Source organism: Cyrtonyx montezumae, unplaced genomic scaffold (assembly GCF_038088225.1).
Source record: "Cyrtonyx montezumae isolate F1298 unplaced genomic scaffold, pur_monq_1.0 scaffold_0, whole genome shotgun sequence".
NCBI classification, from domain to species: Eukaryota; Metazoa; Chordata; class Aves; order Galliformes; family Odontophoridae; genus Cyrtonyx; species Cyrtonyx montezumae.
In genome coordinates this window covers 7,869,722-7,891,667 of record NW_027071824.1, presented here as the reverse complement: position 1 = coordinate 7,891,667, position 21,946 = coordinate 7,869,722, and positions in this window count along the sequence as shown.

Sequence of the window (21,946 nt, the reverse complement as noted above, 5' to 3'; positions counted from 1 at the left end):
TGAAAAGAAAAAGAAAAAAAAAAAAAGACAACCTGGTGTTGCTACCAAATGCCAAGACCCTAGTTGAGATGCAGACGATGTCTCCAGGCTCCCATTATGTCGCTTCAGCCCTGAGCTCTGAAGAGTATTGATAAGGGGCACAAAATATAACAGGGAAATCAAGAGACGCTGAGTAATAGACCTTTGAGTCTTTGTTATTGTTAGATTTACAAATAACACAAACTGGTTTTGGTAGGGAAGGAAAACCACTTTGTAATTCAGCGTTGGCCTTGATATAATATCATTTCTCATATGAGGAAAAAAGCATATTTGAACACAGAGAGTCATCCTGATACAACGAAAGTGAAATCATGGCTGCTATACTAAAGGATCAGCCTCTCCATACCCACATAAAAGGGTTAGCAGTGTTCATGCCAAAACAAAACTTCTCCACCTGCATGCGTTGTGTGTACATTGAAACATGCACACATATATATGTTGAAAGAATAATTTCATGTCCTGAGCATGTGTATTTTGCATCCTGTAAGTTCCTCTTCCCTTTGTATCAGGTATTTGCATCTCTTTATATTTTCCTTGCAAACAGTGAAAACATGCTTTTGAACAACACTGAAGATTTCCACTGAAATTCTGGATTTTGAACAGAAACTCCAGAAGCTGAAAACCTATTTGAAGTGCACTCCAGTTTCTGCCTGTGTGCGTGCAATTGTTCTGCTTTCTAGAAACAACACATAGTTACTTGCTCTAAGAAGTCACCAAAACAAACAAACAAACAAACAAACAATTTAGCAAATCATGCCACGCTTTATCAAAATGCAAAAAGACTTCATCCTAAAGGCTTAGAATTGAAACCATTTTGTGGAAGAGATACCTGGCACTCCTCCAGCTGCAGGGCTTGGCAGTCTTTGTCCCTAGGTACTGTTTGTCTCAGAGGCATGTCTGGGACGGCTGTGCCTTTTCCCAAGTCCTTGCAACACTGCTGCCCTTTGCCCATTCCAACAAAACTGTGGCAGCACAGTGGTCCCACGTCCCTGCCCCACTGGTACTAGCTACTGCTGTTCCCAGAGCAACAGGCTTCAAAATGCAAAATAATCACAATTATCAGGCAGTAAGTTTAGGGCAATTGTTTAAGATGGGTTATAGACTCAGAAGGACATAACTTCGTTGCATAGTTTGGATCAAATCTGCAGTATCTCTGTATGATAATGAAGGCTAGAAACAATACATTCAAAGAAAAGCCGTGGTTTTGCCATCTTTGCATGAGTCTGTAAATACATGGGCATATTGTGCCACTACTGAACCTGGGACTCTGTCTTCCAAACACATCCTTGGCTTCAGGTAGGGTTTTTATCTTCCTGCTTTCCAATCACACTGCCCAGTTTGGCCGCACATGGACTGATCTGTGCCTGCACAGCAGCCCTTTGTCTGAAGTGACTTGGGTTTTGTATTTCCAAGGTAGCAACCCTAGATGGAACAATAAATACTCTTTTCTGGCAATGGTTTTCTCCTTAAGATGGCAGCTTGCAGCCCGCTGTTTTTAAGGTAGTCCACTGAAGCAGGATATTGCTTTGAGGCAATGTCAAAGGGAAGCCTGTGGTCTCTATGCAGTCCCTGGGTAAAATGCCATGATTTCCCACCAGGCTGGTATTACAGTAAAGACTTAATCCTTCCCCAAAAGATCCATCTTTCTTGAGCATCAGTTCCAACCAGTAAAGTAAAGGATGGGTCATCCAGAATAAAAAAAAAAAGAAAACAGACATGGCTTTTTGCAGCTTGCTGTCCTGATATAACAGCCTTCTCAGCCTCTAGGGGATCAGGTAACAATGGGGTTTGATAATACTGCCGGAGTTTATTTGAGGGATGTTGACAAGCCTAATTACTTGGCAGCTCTGAGCAGCTGTAGGGCCCCTGGCTGGTCTTGGGGGGAGGAGAGGGGGGGGCATTAACTCTTGGCTTGCCTGTGGGGTTCCTGTCACAGCTGAAACACAGCGTGAAGGAGGGGTCTGTGATGCAGAACTGTGAGAAATGCTTCTTGAAAGTGTGCAAGCTCCCAGAATATGGGAAGTGGCTAAGATACCGAGAGGACGCAGTGGTACTGGAAGAATGACTGGCTTTTAAAAAGGTCTAGAAAAGGTCTTTCTGCATGAGTTCTCTGCACATGTGAAGCAATGTGCAGGACTGTCAGTTCTTGCCATAGGAGATTTTTCCTGTGTTACTCAGATAGCTAGCTGCCTGAAAAGAAAGACCAACCAAGGCAAAAATGCCATCACAATTCACTTGTCTAACAGTGAGTCAGTTTCCATCAGCGGCCTCTCCAGCATTTGTTTCTACTTTTCACTGAATGTCAATTTTTAAAGAAAAGGGAAAAATATATTTAAAATTGAGAAATGTAAGTGAATGGAGAAATATATCCCAACACCAGCATTGCTGACTGTGATATAGAACTTTGCAGATGTTAGAATCTGTATCATTTCCACTTTGTGTTTCATCCTAGTGGAAATGGGTCATTTGCAAGTCTAACAGCAGGGCTATAGCTATAACATGGCAGGGTAGAGTTGCTGTGGGAGTTTCAACTGTGTGTTTCTGGATTATTTTAGTGCAAATGAAATCTTCATTTTGCATTACAACAGTGTCTTTTTGCAAATAATATAGTTATCTGTAGCTTTCTGTTGTGGAAAATAAAACACACAATCCTACAATTGTTTTGGAACTCAAGAAACCTGACATTTACATTATACAGTGATTGCTTAACACAAAGATCGCTGAATTATCTCTTAAAAATTACTAGTACGAGTTAGCACTTGGAATTTCTCTATTTCTTGTCTTGTGCTAGCAGAATTCTGAGTAGCCATAATTCTAGTGCAAACCAAGAAACCTACAACTCTTCACCAGTGCTGCCAAAAGGTCTGCACGGTGCTAGCCACAATGCCTTGCTTTTCTCAATTCTGTGCCAGCTGGGAAACAATTTTTTAAAATTTGGCAAGCAAAGGCAGTTCTAAGACAGCCCACTTAGCACAGCTCTGCCAGGCCCAAAGGATTACTAGGACTGCCATCTCTCAGAGAGACCCCAGCTGTGGCATACAATGTTACGACTACTCCCTGTCGTGTACATGTGTTATCCACTTTTTTACCTGGCCAAAAACATGTGTGTCTTCTTCCAGTAACTGACAATAGGAAATATATTCCTTTCTATGAGTCTCTTATTTTTCCTGACATCATCCTTATTATAGCATTTAGAATAATGTTTTGGGCACATTCCTTCAACTTTTTAAATCTGCATCTTATGTAAGCTCTTCATATAAGAAAGATTTTTGTTTATATATTTTAACTCATACTGGGCCTTTGTTGTAGAGGTTTCCAATGTGTGAGCTATGAACCCTAGGAGATCTGTGAGCTGTTTCTAAGGGGTGCCTATGAAGAGCAAGTTTGTTGCAGTTACATTTTCTTTGCAAGCACCTAAACATTCAATGAGAAAAATTTCAAGGGTTACAAATCACAAAAGGTTGAGAGCTTTGGTGTGTTCTTTCTGGGAAAGTAATTCAGACATGCTTGCCCAAAGGATGACTCCCTGAGCTCTGAGAACACTGAAAGCTTCCTTTGCACAACTCATGTGATTTCTTTGTGTTTGTCATTTGGCTTGGATCAGCGAGTCCCACACAGTGCATCATTTCTGATAGGAATGGCCAGAAGTGCTTATATATCAATCCACACCGTCTGCTATTCAGGGAATATTTTGGCCAGACCTTTAGATTTTCTCTTTTGTGATTTGCAGTGCTGACTTCTATTTTCTTGGCATTGCATAAACACTGAATATGACAGTGCTATTTTTAGCTATACATCAACACAGTAAAATCAAAGAAATGATTACCTATGTACATGCTAATATATAAGAGAAGATAAAATTTTAGATGGCTTAGGAAACTCAAGTTGCTTTTACAAGCTGTCATGGCTGACAAGCTAGCTGCTTGTTTTGCACTCAGGAAAGTAAAAAATACCTTCCTATCTGTTTTAAATAGTCTGTCCTTTCATCACTTCTATGAGACAAGAATACTTTGTCTTTGTGTACTAGGTGTGTTGTCCTCTTAAAGTGCTGAGAGGATTGATAAAAGCTAATCAGTTCCAGCATTTAAGATACAGTAAATGGCACAATTACCATCTCTTTATTAATGTATTTCAAGGCGATAAATTTCATTTTCTTCCAGATCAACAAAAAAGAGCACAGTAAGGTAAAAGGGACAGTGGATTCCCAATGAGTATTTTCTCCTGTATTAATATATACATATATATATTTGCCCTGTGAAGTTTTATTTTTCTTTTGATTTATTTTATTTTATTTTATTTTATTTTATTTTATTTTATTTTATTTTATTTTATTTTATTTTATTTTATTTTATTTTATTTTATTTTATTTTATTTTAATGCAGCTCTCAATTACAGGTAATTCTACAACACAAGCCACCCAAGATCACTTTTATGCCAAGATAGGGGAGGACCACCAGAAATGTCCATGTGATTTGTAGCACATTGTAGCACTCTGTAAAAACATAATGCTCCTAGGATGCAGATAAATAGTGCCCATTAAAAGTAGCGCCTGTTTACTGCTACTGTCTGTGTGACCATTAACAGTCTTGCCTTGGCATCTTACATGTAATTGCATGAAACATTTCCAGGTAAATATTTTGAGGCAAAACTGAATTGGAACATAAGAGATCTGCTCAAGATGATTTGAATTCTGCTGTAGAAAGAGTCCACCCTTCCCTTTTTCCTTAGGTGACACAGAGTCAATTATTCCATAGAATGATCAAATCATTAAGGCTGGAAAAGACCTCCAAGATCATTCAGCTCAGTTGTCCACCTACTGCCAATATTTCCCACTGCACTTTGTCTCTTACTGTCGCATCTAAACATTTCTTGAACACCTCCAGGGACAGAGGCTCCACCCCCTCCCTGGGTAGCCTGTGCCAGTGCCTCACCACTCTTCCTCTCTTTTCCTAATATCCAATCTGAGCCTTTTCTGGCATAACTCAAAGCCATTCCCTCAGATTCTATTTGCAAAGACAAAAATAGTTACAGTAGCTCCTGCAATAGCCAAGGATAACCTTAGATTTCATTTGCTGATGCTTGTGAAGTACTTCAAATACACAGAAGAACTGGAATTATATTCTGTTGTTAACTCACTCATTGGCCATGAGGAAGTCTTTCAAGTTCTTTGTCTTTTCAGCATATCAGTTGGATACAGCGGGCTTCTGATGGAGGCCATGATCATTGTGTGAGAACACTGACCCCTTCCAGGGCTGTGAGTCCCTTATCATTTCCATCTGCAAACATGGGAAAAAAGTTAGTGTGTGTGAACATGGCAAGGCCAGGCAACCCCATAGCTTGCCTCCCATACCCCAGCTCTTCCAGAGCTCTGTGAAAACAATGGAATAAGTTATATGTTAAATATGTTGACTCAGTTAAATATCTTAACAGGCTATTTAACACTGCTGGCAAAGGTTGCCCAGAGAAGCTGTGATACCCTGTTCCTAAAGGCATTCAAGGCCAGGTTGGATGGGGCCATGGGGAGCCTGAGGTGGGGGGCTGCATCCCTGCCCATGGCTGGGGATTGGGGCTGGGTGGGATTTAAGGCCCTCCCGACCCAAACCATTTGTGATTCTGTGAAAAAGCTACCACCACCTGCCTTCACTACGTACCTTGCACACTGAACTAAGGGCCTTTCCATAAAAACAGAGAATATTGCAGATAAAGGGCACTGTGCACCCTCATGCAGTCGGTACATGCAGCGGTGTACGCTTGGGCCTGGTGTGTCATGGAGGCCACCATGCACTCTACCAGAGGCCACTGCTGAGTAGGCCGGCTCCTCGTCCCCACTCAGTGGCCCTCTGAAATAATTCATACCATAGCCAGTAGATGTCAGCAAGCGATAATAAAATGCAGTGCAAGTATTGCTGCACTGCCAGTTTGGAGCTGGCTGTCCCTTGTGTATGTGGAGGCCTTGGGGTGTGCCACAGGGAGCAGCAGGTCCCCCTGAACCCATAATGAGCACTCATGGAGAAAGGTGCCTCTTAAAACAGCATCCCAGCTGCTGGGACACAGTAATCTCCATACACAGGCACTTACATCCTTGCAGCATATTTTATATAGGTTTAGACTTTTAATATATCTGCAGGCATAAGTGGAAATGGGATTGCATTTCACTTCGTAATACACTGGGCTTTTGCAAAATGTCAAATATATCTGCCAACACTTTTCAGAAACAGTATTTAGCAGAAGCAGAAAATTTCATATCAGGACTTCATATCTACTACTGAATGCAAGAATTCCTTACTGTGGCTTTCCGGCCCCAAGCAGTAAATATGAGCAGGGTAGGAAGCCACCATCCTGGCTGACATTTGCTGATGGCTAACTCTGTTGAGACCTCACTAGCAGAAAGAAGCAAATTCTAATTCTGTATTTGTTGCACTTCTGGATGTACAACTCATCCCATCATCAAGGAAACTGAACCACTTGTGAGAATTAAGATGTACGTGGAAATTACTGTACATTTGCTAGGATTTTGTAGGCAAACCTCACAACTAAGATTTGAGTAATCCATGCTTGCCCCAAGCTCTGCAGAACTCCAGGAAAGTGTAGAAGGAAGTGCGTTATCCTGGTATAATAATGGAGGAGAAGCCTAGCACAGAACTCTTGGAAAAGGTTTCAAGTCCATTTTAAAGCACATTTTTTTCCCTGCATCCCACTTTAAATATAATTTCTTAAAAGGCAATGAAGCTGGAAATGTACCATGCTAGTTGAGTATACAGAGTCAGTACCTAGACCCAGGCTAGCTAGGAACTAGAGGAAAACCAATCTTGTTATCATCTCCTAGAATTACTGATTTAGCTTAATTAATAGTGGAGGCAATGGATCCCTCAGGTGTATCTCTGGAGGAATTGCTAAGATCAATTCATATTGTACATGATATACTTTGAAAATGTGTAATAAGCAAGTGTGTGCTGTGCATCATGAAGTCCAGGCTTTCTAAATAGATAGTTCTTGGAGATTAATAAGAGAAGAATTCATTAACCCCGAGACTGTAGACTGTACAAGGTCTGTTTCAAGACTGTAGACTGCTACAAGGTCTGAAAGTCATACATTCTCTCACACACACATAGATATATAAATACACATATATGTATATATTTATGCGTTATATAAATCTTTTCATCTGTTTTCCTTGCTTACTATAGTACCTCCAATGACTGAGATTCATATGAGAGTTTGGCCTTACAACTTTAAAATTATGTGTCTTGTTTTCTTCAAACTGGGCTTGCTTTTCAACTATTTACAAAGAAATCTTTCTCACGTACCTCACTATTCTGATTCAACAAAGCCTGTGTGTGTAAGCTAAGTAACTTAGAATTTTTGGCTCCAGTTTGAAACTTCTCATTTTAGGCTGTTTGGAATTATCTGATCCTGAAAATGTGGATGCGAACTTATGCAGAAAAATGGTATTTTTCATATGAGTGAGCCAAGGCTTTGCCAGTGCCACCCCTGCTGTCCAAATTGTCAGCAACCACAGAAAATATCAGCCCCATAGGAATTGCTCTCTGACATTTATGGGCTACTAAAGTGAGGTAAGACTCAAACCTTCTGCCCTGCTCTTCTCAGGGAATTGTCCAGGCCCAGAGCGCTTAATCTGCACTTAAACGGATGAAGAAAGTGTACAAGGATGGAAATAAGGATAGGAGGTCACTTTGCAATCCCCATTACACGGGGTTTAAGTCCATGAAGATTAATAATAAAGCCCAAAACACAGGCAGGATTAAGAAGCTCTAGAAAGATGTAGAATTTCTGGTGGAAGTGTGTAAAAATACTGTGGAATAAAATTTACAAAATAGAAGTTGAAAATGAATAAGAGTATGTTTAAAGACCAACTCGTGGTACTTAAACAATCTTGGTGTGTTTTTTTTTTTTCATAGTAAACTATATTTTGTAGTAAATTGTGGTAGCCTGTAAATTAGGCTCCCACATATCCATGGTACACCAAGAAAATAAAAAAAATACTTAAAGTCACCAAACATCACTGACATTAACATTTACCTCAGTAAAAAGAGGTAGAGCAGGTTCCCACAGAGGCTGTTACATAAGTGTTTTCTTTCATGTTGAATTACTATTGCTACAGTAACCCCAAGAAAACAAAACCAAGGTTGTTTGCTCAGGTGCAGATGTGTTTGTTGTTGCAGGGCCTTTCCTGAGGCTTCAGGGCCCAGAGGTGCATGCAGGTGCTGAGGGAGAGAGGGTTGAAGGTTACAGAGCTCTCTCATTTGGCTCCCCCAGCTGCAAGGACTCCCTTGCCCCTTGCCTTGTTCTAAAAACACCTCTGTATGATGCTGGCCTATTTATGACAAAAGTTAGCAGGGGGCTAATTGGCTTCCTTATAGGCGAGTGAGGTTTCCCACAGGGCTCATACCCAGTTCTTAGATGTTTGTTCTCCCATCCTGATTGCTTGCTGTAAACCTTGGTGAGCACTTGCAGGATTGAAGCAGGTGTTTTGATTGCTTTTAAATCACTTGTAGGACAGAGATCTGGAAAAACCCCAGTTTCTTCTCAGTGTGAAGGAAGAATGCAAGAACTGCATGCGAACTTAGTCATGGAGTTTAAGAGAATCACCTTTCCCTCCCTAAAAGGAAATACAGGGAAAAGGAAAGTGGAAAAAAAAAAAAAGAAGAAGAAGAAGGAAAGAAAAACAAACCCCAAAACTCTCTTCTGGCACGTCACTTTTGCTGAAAATGTCCCTTGTTTCCAGAAGAGTTTAATCTTTTCCAGTATCCACCACAATAATAACTCTCAAAACATCAGCACAGATGCACTGTCAGACATGATGTTCTGACAAAGCAGGAAGCAACCTTTGCAGCTCAGCAGGAAGAAGGTCAGATCATCTTGCCCCTCTTTCTGCTCAGAAAACTCAACACTTCTGTAAGAACTTAGCTCAGATGTAAAAATAGTCCTTGTTCCATGGCTGCTCTTCTCTTAGCTTGTTGAGATGGGCCTAGCTCAGTCAGCAAAGCAGAACCCAGCTGACATCTGTTTCCACCAGTACTCATCAACTACTGTTTGAAAATGTCTCAGTGTGCCACAAAGCATTAAATATTTTATGACTGAAAGTGAATTTCAGAGGGAATACTCCAGAAATATGAATGGGAAGAGACTATCTTGGATGCAGTCTTGTCTTCCATCAGACACTGAATGTTACATCATTAAAGATCTACTGTTTCCCTGAGTGTATGCCTCACTTGGGTATGCACAAATGGATGAAGTATTAGGGTTGCTATTTCAGTCTTGACAGTATGCAATCCTCTTAAATCATGCTTGTACTAAGCAGCAATCCAAATATCATTTTGGCTACATTTTAGGAGGTATAAGGATTCAACATACACATTTTTGCAGTAAGAAAACAGAAAGAACAGTTAGAAAAATTATGCTTTGATATACCTGGATTCCCAGTGCAAGGGAATGCTTGAGGAATCCTGATATTTAGCAGGAGGGTAAGATTTCTAAAGAGCTGGCAATGTGGCAAGACCAAAGCAGGATGAAAGACTTTCACACTCTTTGACACATTGAGGCTTATATCCTAAGCCTGAGATAAACTGGAATTTACCTAAAGGTCTGAATAAAACCCAAATAACTCTTAGAGAACAGCTGTCTGTACTCTTTATCCCAAGTCAAGCCTAGTGTGTTTGGTGATCCCAGAGCAGCTGTTTTACCTGAATTTCTGAAAAATTATTGTTTATAATATTTTTTATAACACAGTAACGTTCATAATTTTGAAGGAGGGACATATTTTCAATGACTGTGTTAGCTGCAGAAGCTCAAACAACTTTAAAATGATCAAAGTTGGAGAGAACCATAAGTAGCTACATCAAGTCATTACCATGCAGCTCTCTAAAGGTTACAAGTTAAGTAGAATACATCCAGAAAAATAGAAAAATATGGATTACAGACTCATTCTTGTAGAGAACACTCTCAGCTTCTATAAATTTCATTAAGGGCTTGATTGTGATATTCTTTCACATGTCAAGTGATATCTTCAATACTTCATTCCAATGGAATAACTCAAAGAATCAGGTATTATTCAACTTGAGAAAGGTATCACAGTCTAACCTTAAAAGCTGAGTGCTCTTAATGTACAACAGCACCAGGCTCACTGTGGAGAAAATTAACGTTAGACTTTTGAGATGAATAATATTCATTGTTTTGCATAAATGATATTTCCTAGCAAAAACCATCTGAGAAATTGCTTAACTTTTATGCTAAATCCTCTTGGGGAAGAGGAAGATAGCTCCAGTTTCACTGCCTAAGTGTCTGTTCCATTTAAAGGATATTAGTAGCCAAATGAAAAATGCATGAATCAATCAGCAACAAGGACCTTGATCTCCAAATGAGACAATGCTGAGCTTTGAGATTTATGGTTTTGCTTCCAGAATTCCATTATTTGGAGGAACAACAACAATAACAATGGGAGATGACATCAGAATAGTGAGTGTTCTTCTTTTTCTTTCTTTTCCTGTTGATCACAAGATGCTGACTTCTGTGTCATTCACCCCTGTCAAATGAGTAAATGTTCAGTGTGTGCCCAGTTCAGAATAAAATGAGAATGCCTTGAATGGAAGGGCATTGTTGCTGCTTGCATTTTGCACTGATAAATAGTTTATACACCAAGCAATTACCTCTTGCTTACTTTTCTCCTGTATTTGTTCTGCAGGCAGAACTCATTTTGATATTTTGCACAAAGAAAATGTATTGTTGGGAGCCACAGTGTACTAATGCCAACTAGACAAGGGTTTATTTCTAACTACTTCTGATTCTTGTTTCCCATTTCCCTTCATGTTATGATTCCCACAGTGTCTGAAGTTCCTTCAAACAATAGCTGCCCCAGAAGACCTGTGTACCAGGCTTAAACTCTTCTGCCACAGTGCCTGGAACATGATTAGACTTCTGGTTATGTGTATATAGACAAATAGATAGAGATAGATATAGGAAGAGTTGATGGAAATACTAAGAGTGTGGTACGTTTAAAAACAGATAATTCGTAGCCATATATAACACTATATCTAATGTTCCTTTTAGTATGTAACCCTATGTATAAATTTCTGGTAGGATAAATAGGCAAAAGTAGCTTATTTTAAAAATTTGCCTAAATACAATAATTGTAGGAAAGATCAGATGCAAATCCAGCCCAAAAAATCTCTCTAGGTTAGAGGATATTTGGATTTAGGGTTTTTTTCAGTGCCTTGTCCTGCATGAATGGCTCCTCTCCGGGGCTGTGTCTCTTCTGCAAACATCACAGCGTAGCTCAGCCCGAGAGGCAAGAGTGAAGGGTAAAGGATATATGTGAGGATATATATGAGAATGTGATATGCTCTTCATTTTTACCCTCATCACTCCCTTACTTCAGCAAGACTAGGCTATCCAAACCCTTGATACAAGCTTAAGAGGCTTCAAGATAATCAGGTAAACCCCTTTCACTTGTGACATTGTCCTCATTTGGGATCACAGTAAGTTTAACACAGAATAGATTGTTGGGGAAGTGTAGCAAGAAACGAATGACTTGAAACCTCCCCACATTTCATGAGTGACTCAGTAATTGGTTGTCTGCCATGAAAATGGCACCCAAAGTAAAGCCACAGCTCTGTGTACCAAGAGGGTATAGAAAAAATAAATTCCAAGCTGTAAAAACAGCATCCTCACATGTATAGAACCTCTTCTCAGTGCCTTTCAACAAGCTCTTGTAAATAAATCAGCACAGAATGTAACTAATTTATCCTACTAGCATAAGGAAAGCATTCCCAGAGAAACTGGTATATAACTGATAAACACACAGTTTCTTTCTCTGAATGCCAAATCTACTAATGGGAGCAAAAAATACCTATCGCTTTTAGACCTGAGAAAAACATAGAAATAGACTTCTTGATAAATCTGTCACTCCTGTGTTACTAGTTTAAATGTTTTCTTTTAATGAAAAATGTCCAAGTGCTGATGACTATCTTGTAGTAGCAATGCTGCTTGTAGCCATAAATGTTAATGAGGTATTACTCCATCTGCATGGTGTCCTTACAAGAAAATACAGTGTGGAACATGAGGGTACCATGCAGCTTACCACACAGCTCATTGTGAGAAATCCATGCCTCCTGGCAGGAACCAAGATGGATTTCTCCCACATTACTTAAGGATATGTATATTAATCCCTTTTCAGTCTGAATTTTTATAAAATATTATATTTTTATTTTACTAATTGCTTTCCTAAAATAACTTTTGGTTGCTATGTCAGGCTACATTTTACAGAGCATATGATAAAGACCCATAGGCAGATTAATTTTGCATTGATACTTCTGGCCTGATGTGAAAAGTTGCTAAGTTGTTGCTAAAAGTTGCTGAGTTGCTAAGAGTTTCTTATTTTCAGTGAGTTTAGGGTTCGACCGTTTAAAACACAGATATTTCTTAATGGAAAATTCTGCAAATACTCCAGATAAGAAATTGTTTAGCTTGGAAAAAAAGTTAGATTTAATAATAAGAGATATTTATATATTGTCCATTTTATATGCTATGTATAATTTAGTATTATTTATTATCATTACTGGGTATGCTTGCTTAACAAGAAATTCATGTTTTCAGAGTTCACTTGCTCCTGCTGTTTATAGGAGCAATTTGCTGAGACCAGCAGTCCTCCAGCTTTTCAGGTCATTTATTTCAGACAAACCAACCTTTCCCCATCTGGCTACTACTGCTGCCTTGAGTGATGTGGCCATATAGAAGGCACATCAATGTAGGACATCACGGCATTGTCTAGTAGTGCTTAGCCGATAACTCAATGCCATTTTTAGGAAAACAACTACAGAGCTTCCAGAAAACTCAAAGTATCTCAGACTGATGAATAAACCCACCAGTGCATATCCTACATACTCAAGTTGTTCTGAGTTTACAGAATGGAGGTGGAACGGACTGCAAATGAGCACACAATGAATCTGTAACATTAAAGAAAAAGGTAATTGTGCTTATGGGCCTTGAAGAATTAGAAGGTTTGTACAGCTTTGGGAAGAAAAATGCTACCTGGGGGGAAGGCAAACAGTAATAAGATCTATGGCTGTCATTTTGCAGGAAATTCTACCTTTCTCAAAGTGTTTTTCTGGAACAGAATGAAATTCTTCCCAGCTTTTCCTTGAAAGAAAATGCTAACAGAAAAGAAGTCTCTGAGATTTATCTAAGTGTTTTGATTTGACATTGAAAATTTTAAAACATCTTAAAACATCTGAATTAAAATATACGATAAAAAATTAAAATGTCAATTTTATTTCAACTGTGTATTTTTTACAGCTCTTTTTTCAATCAGCTTTCAAAGTGTTAACATTTTCCATATGCAGTTCTCCATTCATTTCTGAAAATTTACAGGCAGGCATGGAAAATGACTGAAAACAGTTACCATGGAGCTGTTAAAATATGCCCCACTGCAGCAGGTAGTTATATATTCAATAAACATTTGCCAGTGTCATCCTAATCTGGCCTCAACATGAAGTTTCTTTTCTTGCCTTCATTCCTGCAGTTTTCCAGACAGGTAATCTGAAGGTAGGGTCCATATGGTCCTGTTGATGAAGCTCTTTTATTTATCAATCGACTCCTGCTGCAAAAGGAAAAAAGAAAAAGAAAAACAAACAAACAACAACAACAAAAAAAACAACAATGATAACATGACTCCTGTGGATAAAGAAATATGGAGATCTAAAGTTAGATTTCCCAATTTAGCAGGCTATTGTACTAACTTATGATGTCTTTTCCTTCAGCTAAGAGTATCACCCGGTTTCCAGCATGGTTACAGCTGCAAGAGAAGACTGGCAGCTAACGTAGTAATGAGTCAGTATCTATTGACTCATTACTATTAATTTCCCTTTGCTTCCAACTGATTCAGGAACTACTTATGGAAATTCTTCTTCTGTCTTACTGAAATCCAGCCCTGCTGCTGTCAAACCTGCCAACAGGCGCAGCAATGCTACTGTGATAAAATAAGTCCAATTCTATCCCAGTCTTGCTTTCCTAGGGAAGAACAGAACTCATTAAATAATTATCAACTGTGACAAGAAAGTAGCTGGCCAAACACTTGCTGCTAATCTAGGCATGACAGCAGGACTATACCTTTCAAAGCAGTAATTAGCTAGATGAACAACAACATAAGTACCAGACAATGACATGGAAAGGACTGTCCCTAAAGGACAGATTCATTATACACAGGGTTTAATGTTTGTGTGACTTATGAATGTTATTTTGCAGTATACAATTACACTTTACTTCTGCTGCCTTTCTCTTTGTTTTATGCACCGTTTACGGAAAGGGACAGGGAGAAAATCTGGAGCTGAAGCCACAAGAGAACAGGTGACAGAAGCTCAGCAAGACCTCCCTACATTCATGAAACAAGGGTGGCTGCATATATCACCTGGCAGTACAACACTCACCAGCCGGCACTTGCATTCTGTGGGAATAAGGAATTGGGTGCAGGCACTCCACCCTCGTTTTATGCTTGATATTTCAAATTGATGCTCCACTAGTGTTTGTAGATTGGATGTATTAATCCTTACAAACTTCTCTTTATCAGCAGTGCAGAGTCACAGTTGATGTAAATTGGAGTAAAGCTATTGAAGCCTGTGTAATAATGGATTTATCTAGGACGTACAGCAAGCCAGCAGCCAGCATCAGTACTAGAGCAGTGATCTCACCAGCTTAAAGAAACCAAAAGGCAAAACTGATTTCACTGAATGTAGAAGGGATGACTACGACCCCACCTAGAGCTGATGCTGGAATTACATGCAGATGAATTCATTTACAACCAGACTGTTCAAGTGCTGTATGTTAAGCACACACATAAGTATTTGCAGAATCAAAGCCTTCGTTTGCAGTGCTACAATAAATCCAAATGGAGATGGATTAGCTGGCAGGGGGCAAGTGAGGTGGTCAAAGGCACATGCAGTTTATCATATGGCTCTGTAATTTACTACATTATTATCACAACTACATATTTGGTGTGGGGATATAGATATACATGCACACATGTACACACAGAGCCAAACTTTTTTGGCATGGGGGCCACACAGTCATTTCAAATTGAGGCTCTGGGCTGCACTTGTTCCAGGACTGCTTGTCTGTTGCCAACACACTGAAGCGCCTCAGGCTTCAGTCTGATTCTTTGTTTGCTTGCCCATTAAAGTTCTTATCCCACACTCCCTTTTGGCAGAAAATTTTGTTATTTCTGCTTTATGCTGGCCTAGGCCCTTCTCTTGCCTCTGTTCCTATTAACCTATAGCAGCGACAGCCAGGAGCAAACTGAAGCAGCTGGTTGGAGACGCTACCATCAGACTGTGAAACAGCTGTTGTGCAGAGGGGCCACCCTGAAAAACTTCTATTACAGCACTGCTGGGCCATATTTTGGCCATGGCAGACCGGGAATTGGGGAAAGAAAGCACTTTCAGTTGCAGATATTTAATTGCTGAAAAATGTAGGGGTGTGTGTGTGGCATCTTTATTGGATGTCACACAGAAGTAATGCTTTCCAGGTATTTCTTTGGCTTAGTGTCATTATCCTCTGCCAGCATGCAGTGGCCCCATGTCACAACTCAGCGTGAAAATGATTTCCAATTCTTCTGTTTAAATTAATATTTACCAGTTGGTTATTTTTGGCAGACATTTATTGATAACATTGATTCAAAACAAATAGCCAAATTTAGTTCTTGGTTACAGCAGGATGACATCTGGTGTTAACTCCACTTTTACCAGTGTAACCAATAGCAGACATGATCCTTTTTCTGTCTTTTTATAATGTGACATTTGCTTTGACCTTACCTATCGGTAAGAGTTGGACTGTAATTTTAACTTTGGACAAGTTGGAATACAGCATTGAACACAGCTCGGAAATGTATTGATTGAGCACTTCTCTAAGATACTTAACAGCACCTGCATCTTAACCTTCACGAAACTAGTCACTTCAGAATACCATTATATATGTGCAGAAATAGCCCTTATGAAAGCAGTATAAATTAAACCTTTGCTATCAGCTAAAAGAAAATTTCCTTGAGTACTTTAGTATCCATCATCAATCAGTTGGATTAATCACTTCAGGATTATTTTAGCTATTTCTAAACTAAAGATGTAGCCAAATCATTGATGAGGGCATAGGACTTACATTTTAATTTGAATGAAGCTTCTGCAAGTGAGATGCTTTGAGGTGTGTGTAGGGCTTGTTAACTCTGTGTGAGTGTAGGTGTACACGAGTCCATGTTGCCTAGACAGAATCCACTTTGCTGGATGTCAGTCCAAGCAAATCTTTTGGTAATGTTTACAGAAAAGCTACACAATTTCATGACAACGTACAAGTAACTGGCATGCAAACTTAAGCATTGTTTTTTTTCAACTTAAACTAAGAGCTGTATTTTGAACTACATTCCCATTTGTCATCTTAAGGGTGGGGAATCACTAAAAGAACAAAGTCAGCCAACAAGGCTGCCAAGCTAAGTTTGCCATGACATTGATAAATATTCAGGCCAATGTCTTTCAAATGTTATTGTGAATCACCTTTCCCTCCTTCCTTCCCTTGCTTCAGTCATCTTGCTGGCTCAGAATACTCACCTTTGTCTCAGACCTCAGCTGCCTTCTCTTTATTGCATAGGATTGCTATTGTCTTTGTCTCTTCTATCCGCTTCACTGTGTCTCATTTTCCTAAAGTACCTGGCACCCACTTTTCCATAATACTGTTCCTTTGTTTCAGGAAAACATAATTTCAGGAGGCAGCAGAAATACAGTTCCAAAGGCCATAGGGTGACATCCTCTCTCACCTGATCTTTATTCATATCAGGGTTTAATGGCATTTTTTTTTTCCATTTCTCAAGCACCCTGCAAACTCCCTTCCTCCCTGACAGGAAGGCACATTTTATTTCTCATAAAAATGCTTTCGTACTGATCTTCTGTTCTTCAGAAGTTTCAGAGGCCCTTCTGTTGCATGTTGGTTTTCTCATGTGGACTGACCCATTGACCTGGTTGTGGTTTATTACTGTTTTGACATTTTTTCTCCTTCCTACATTAGGAGGAGCTTACACCTCTTTGTCATTTCTCATCTTTGTATCGCCTTTGGCAGAAATCATCCCAAACTCTGTTTTCTATTTCATGGTATGAGCAACTGGTGAGCTTCAATATCTGAATCGGTTGGCTTTTAAAAAGTACTATTTTAACATACCACTAATCTTGTGTTTGTTTCATACAAAATCAGCTTTGGATCTCAAAAAAAATGGTCCTTCTCTCATTCCTACCAAGTCAGGAAAGGATGCTGTTATACAGCCCTTTGTGTACTCTTTCTCAGCTCCCTGATGCACTGAAAAAGGGGCCTCAGTCCATTGAAATAATACAAAACCTCAGTTGCTGATGGAAGTCATATGCAATTTTCTGTGTACATTTTACACCAGAAGGCACAGTGCCTATTGTACGTCCCCATTTAAAACTCAAACACAATGGCTCATGCAGCTGGATGGTGACCTGCCAATGAAGTTTAAGACAGCATAGACTTCCACATGAACCTGCCGATTAATCAGAGAACTGTCTTCTTTTCTACCCACAAAAGGCTACTCGCACATTCAGAATGTGACGCAGACTAAAACCAAAGTTCAGTTCGCCACAGGAGTAAAGAAGAAACACTCACAGGATACATCTTAGAAGCAGGCCAGCCCTTATGGAAAATTCCTGTAGAATTTAACACAAAATGATGAGCTTTCTGTAGCTTTTTTTTTTTTTTTCTGTACCATCCTATACCTCAGATACCTCTGCTATTAAATTCTATACAATGGTTCAAAAAATCATATAAAAGATGTGATGCTCCATAGGTTTTAGAGTAATTTCTAATTTTTGCAGTGTCCTGTTACATTTTTGTAGGACCCCCTTGTTTCCATTCCAATTATGTTATCTGAAACTTTTCCTAAAAGACCTATCTGTCTTGCAACAGACCCCTTCCCTCTCTCTCTATTTTCTTTGAAATATATATAGCAAAACGAGCATAGAGATAGACATTCCAGTGCTTACCCCTTGCCACTATTCAAGTGTGCTGCCATATCTGGCAACGATTTTACTGCTTGGACTAGTAAACTAAGTAAAACAGTATACAAACCATCAAAAACAGGCAAGATAAGTAGCAACTGTCTTCTCATTTTAAATAGCCCATTGAAGAAACACTAGTGTGAAAGGAGAAATAAATGAGCTCTTGAGCTTTTTTATTTAGATTAGACCTGAGGAAACATTTTTTTTCTGAAAGAGTGGTCAGGCACTGGAATGGCCTGCCTAGGGAGGTGGTTGAGGCACCATCCCTAGCGCTGTTCAAGAAGCGTTTAGATGAGGTGCTAAGGGATTTGATTTAGTAGTTTAGTGGGTAGGGATGGTGATAGGAGGATGGTTGGACTAGATGATCTTGTAGGTCCTTTCCAACCTTATGAACCTATGAACCAATTATAATCTTGAAGCAATGCTCAAATCATAAATGTTTACATTTATGGCTGCCCTTCCAGGAAACAACGTTGCAAGACTGAATAACTTATGCAAAGGACAATTTACCTTCTCAGATGAACAAAAGAAATATCATTAGAAAGTATCACATCACAATCCTACAATTCTGATGAAATTCATGGGTGTATATGTCCCTCTGCAGTGACAGTTGTCTTCACTGTTGATTTAAACAGCTGGATGAGAATGGGCTTACATAATATTTGTAGTGACAATAGACACAAAGACAGAAGGCATTTCAGGGCTGACTAATCAGCTTTGAAGGTATTTTTACTGTCTTTTCTTTGTTCCTCTCCTATCAGTCAAAATGTTCACCATTTCCTCCTACCCAACATCTAACTCATCTCAGCAAAAGGCTCAGACAGCAGAACTCTTCCCAACTCTTCCCAACTCTGCACCTCCTGGCCCTCATCCTAAGGCTCAACAGGGAGGTGCTGAAGCAGAAGATTAATATGATCCCATACCTTTATAACCATAAATTGGCAATTCACCACTGATAGATCTAGCTGCTGTACAGCTAATAATCAGAGGCCAAGTTCATTTAAAATGTGTTGGAGCAGTGGCACCTAAAAGGACAACATCAAATTCACTAGTTCCTGCTCATCATGGTTACAGCTTCAAACGTGAAATTACTTTCAAATATGTTGCTTGGATTGATGTGGGCTGCAAGAAGTTTCATATGACCTCATGACAAGCAATACAGACCACAGTGACTGAAGAACCACTGGTTAAGAAATAGCTTCAGTTATTTCATTGCTCTTTAAAAATAATTTTACATATACATTTAATTTTTGTATTTACAACAGTAGTAATTGAAATAAGCAATCAGAACACCTCAGTCTGAGTGCACTGAGAAATATATAAGCTTTTGAACCAGTGAGGGTCCTGCAGTCTATTGTTTCTTTCTTCCTCTTCTATGAATTCCATAGGGTAGCAATGTTTAAATCTTAAAAAGAGACAGGAGATGGAAGCAGTAAGCAAAGTGAGAGGATTTATCTCAGCTAAATGTTTTCAATCACTGATTCTTGACAGAAGGATAGTACACACCAGCTTTTGTGGACTGAGGACAAGCACGCTCATAGCCCCAAGGAGGTTAGCTGAAGTCAAGATGTCTTTAAAATGACTCACAGAAAAAGTACAAGATATAGCCACCCTCCTTGAGAACAGTAACTTCATTTGACAAGCAACTAATTTGTGTCAATTTTGACTCATCAAGAGCTTTTTTTTGTTTATGAGGATACCTTTGATGGTGTGAAAGGAGCTCTGAATACATGAATCACAATTCAAAACCATCCAAAGAACTTGTCTTCTCAGGAAATATGCCATCAGATGTTATATAAAGGGATAAGTTCAAACTGTCAAAGTTTTTACGTGGGTAATATATCCATTTAGTTTTATTATCAAATCTTTCTCTCATTCCTGAGACTATAGTGGTATCTTGTCTTAAGTCTTTCATGACTGCTTCAATTCATCTAGTTTCTGCATATTTTTGAGTATTTATTTTCATTTTTTTTATGTAACTCCCATGAGAAGCAGCTTTGAAATTATTCATTTTCTTTTTTTCCTTTAAGAAAGTTCTGCCTCTGTGGATTTTCTCTGAAGGTGTTTGGAACTGACGAGCTGTGATTTCAGCACTGTATCCCATGGTCCTTTGAGCAGCTGATTCTCATCCATGTTGCAAATGTGTTTCCTGAAGTTGGTACTATGGGTCCAGCTAAACATAACTTTCAACTGCTGATACTGTAATCTTGACGTGATGTCTCTTCTTTGTCATTTCTGCAGTCTTTTAAGGTATTTCTTGGAATATATATACAAGCATTCCTCTTTTTCAAGCACTGCAGGAAAAGTATCATTAATCTTAGGAGATGCTGATTTCTGTTTCTCATTTTCTAGTGCTTGCAGATATCCTGAGTTGCTGTTAATATGGTCATTACCTAGGATGTAATCTATAGTTAGTATATTTATTTATGCACTCTTGGTTTTAGTTTTATTGTTTTCAGGAAACAGATTAAGAGAAATCAAAAGAATATAGTTCTATTTTCAATGTATATTTGCATCAAATACTAAACTGTCACATTAACCACATTTGTTGCTGAGCCATCTGGTTTCCTCTGTTACATGGTGAGATTTTCCCAACTGTTGTCTTAAAGAGCATCTGCTTTTCCAACTGGTCATTTATGTCTACTCTTCAGGTCCCTTCTATATGCTTGGGCTCTACAGTCCATTTATTCTATGCAGTCCAGATGTCCCATCCATACATATGGAGTCTGTTCGCTCCCATTCTCAAGTAGCCTTCCTATCTCACCACATTCACAGACTTCCCAGTGACAGAAACCAGCAGGCCTGCCACTGTTTGAAGGTAAAAGTTCCCGCAGTTTGAGCACCATAACTATTATTGACATTGCCATTCTCTTAGGTCTAAAAGCTAATATATACTATATAATAATAACACACAATAAAATAGAATACATATATAATATAATAACAGGCAAAGAAGTGAGTGTTTCTCTAAAATGTAGTTGCTCTGCACCTAAAGTACATTCCTGATGTATATCTTCACAGTGCTAAACAGCGTAATTCCCTGGCTTTGCTCTGGACTGCCCCAGAAACCTCCCCAAGAGCAATCCCTGGCATTTTGTCAGTTTGCTCCAGAAAGCATTCCCAGAGGCGGTAGGGATGAGACCACATCACGTCACCCCTCTTCCCTATCCCAGCAATATCCAAGAACGCCATGTACCTTCCTAGGCTTTCTGCATTTCGATCTGTGGAAATGGCACCTAAGGAGCTGCAGCCTAGGTGCTGCACATGGAACAAACCTTGCAGACTATGAGTGCTCTCCTAACCCAAAGGCATAGGGAACACTACAAAAAGCATAAGGCCTGCACAGTGGGTATGTGAGCCCAGCAAAGCCCCTCACCCCAAGGTTAGGGCTGCATCTGGTCCTCTCCAAGAAGCAATGCAGATGTGGCTAGCAGCATTTAAACACATTTTGAAGGATTTAAACATATGGTTGAGATGCTGCTTTTTCTTTTACTTAGCTATTTCAGTAAGTGTAAATGTAACATAGTACCTGCTCTAATAGCTACCTTCCTCTTATTCTAAAATAGGCACAGACCTACTTAAATTCAAAGTAACCTCTCAGCCTTTGACCATATTATTTCCCTTCCCTGCCAAGCAGAAAGGATCCCAAACAAGAAAAACCATCACCAAAAATATTCTTGCAAAGAGTGAAAATTCCCCAGGTTACTGATTGTAATAGAAATACTCTGCCTTTGGCTCTTCTTTGAAAAGCATACCCATGGTTTTTGCTGGTACTAAAAGTACAGCTGGGAGCATACTGCATTTCCATATAAGCACATCTGAGGGCGTCCAAGCTGCTGTCATAGAAT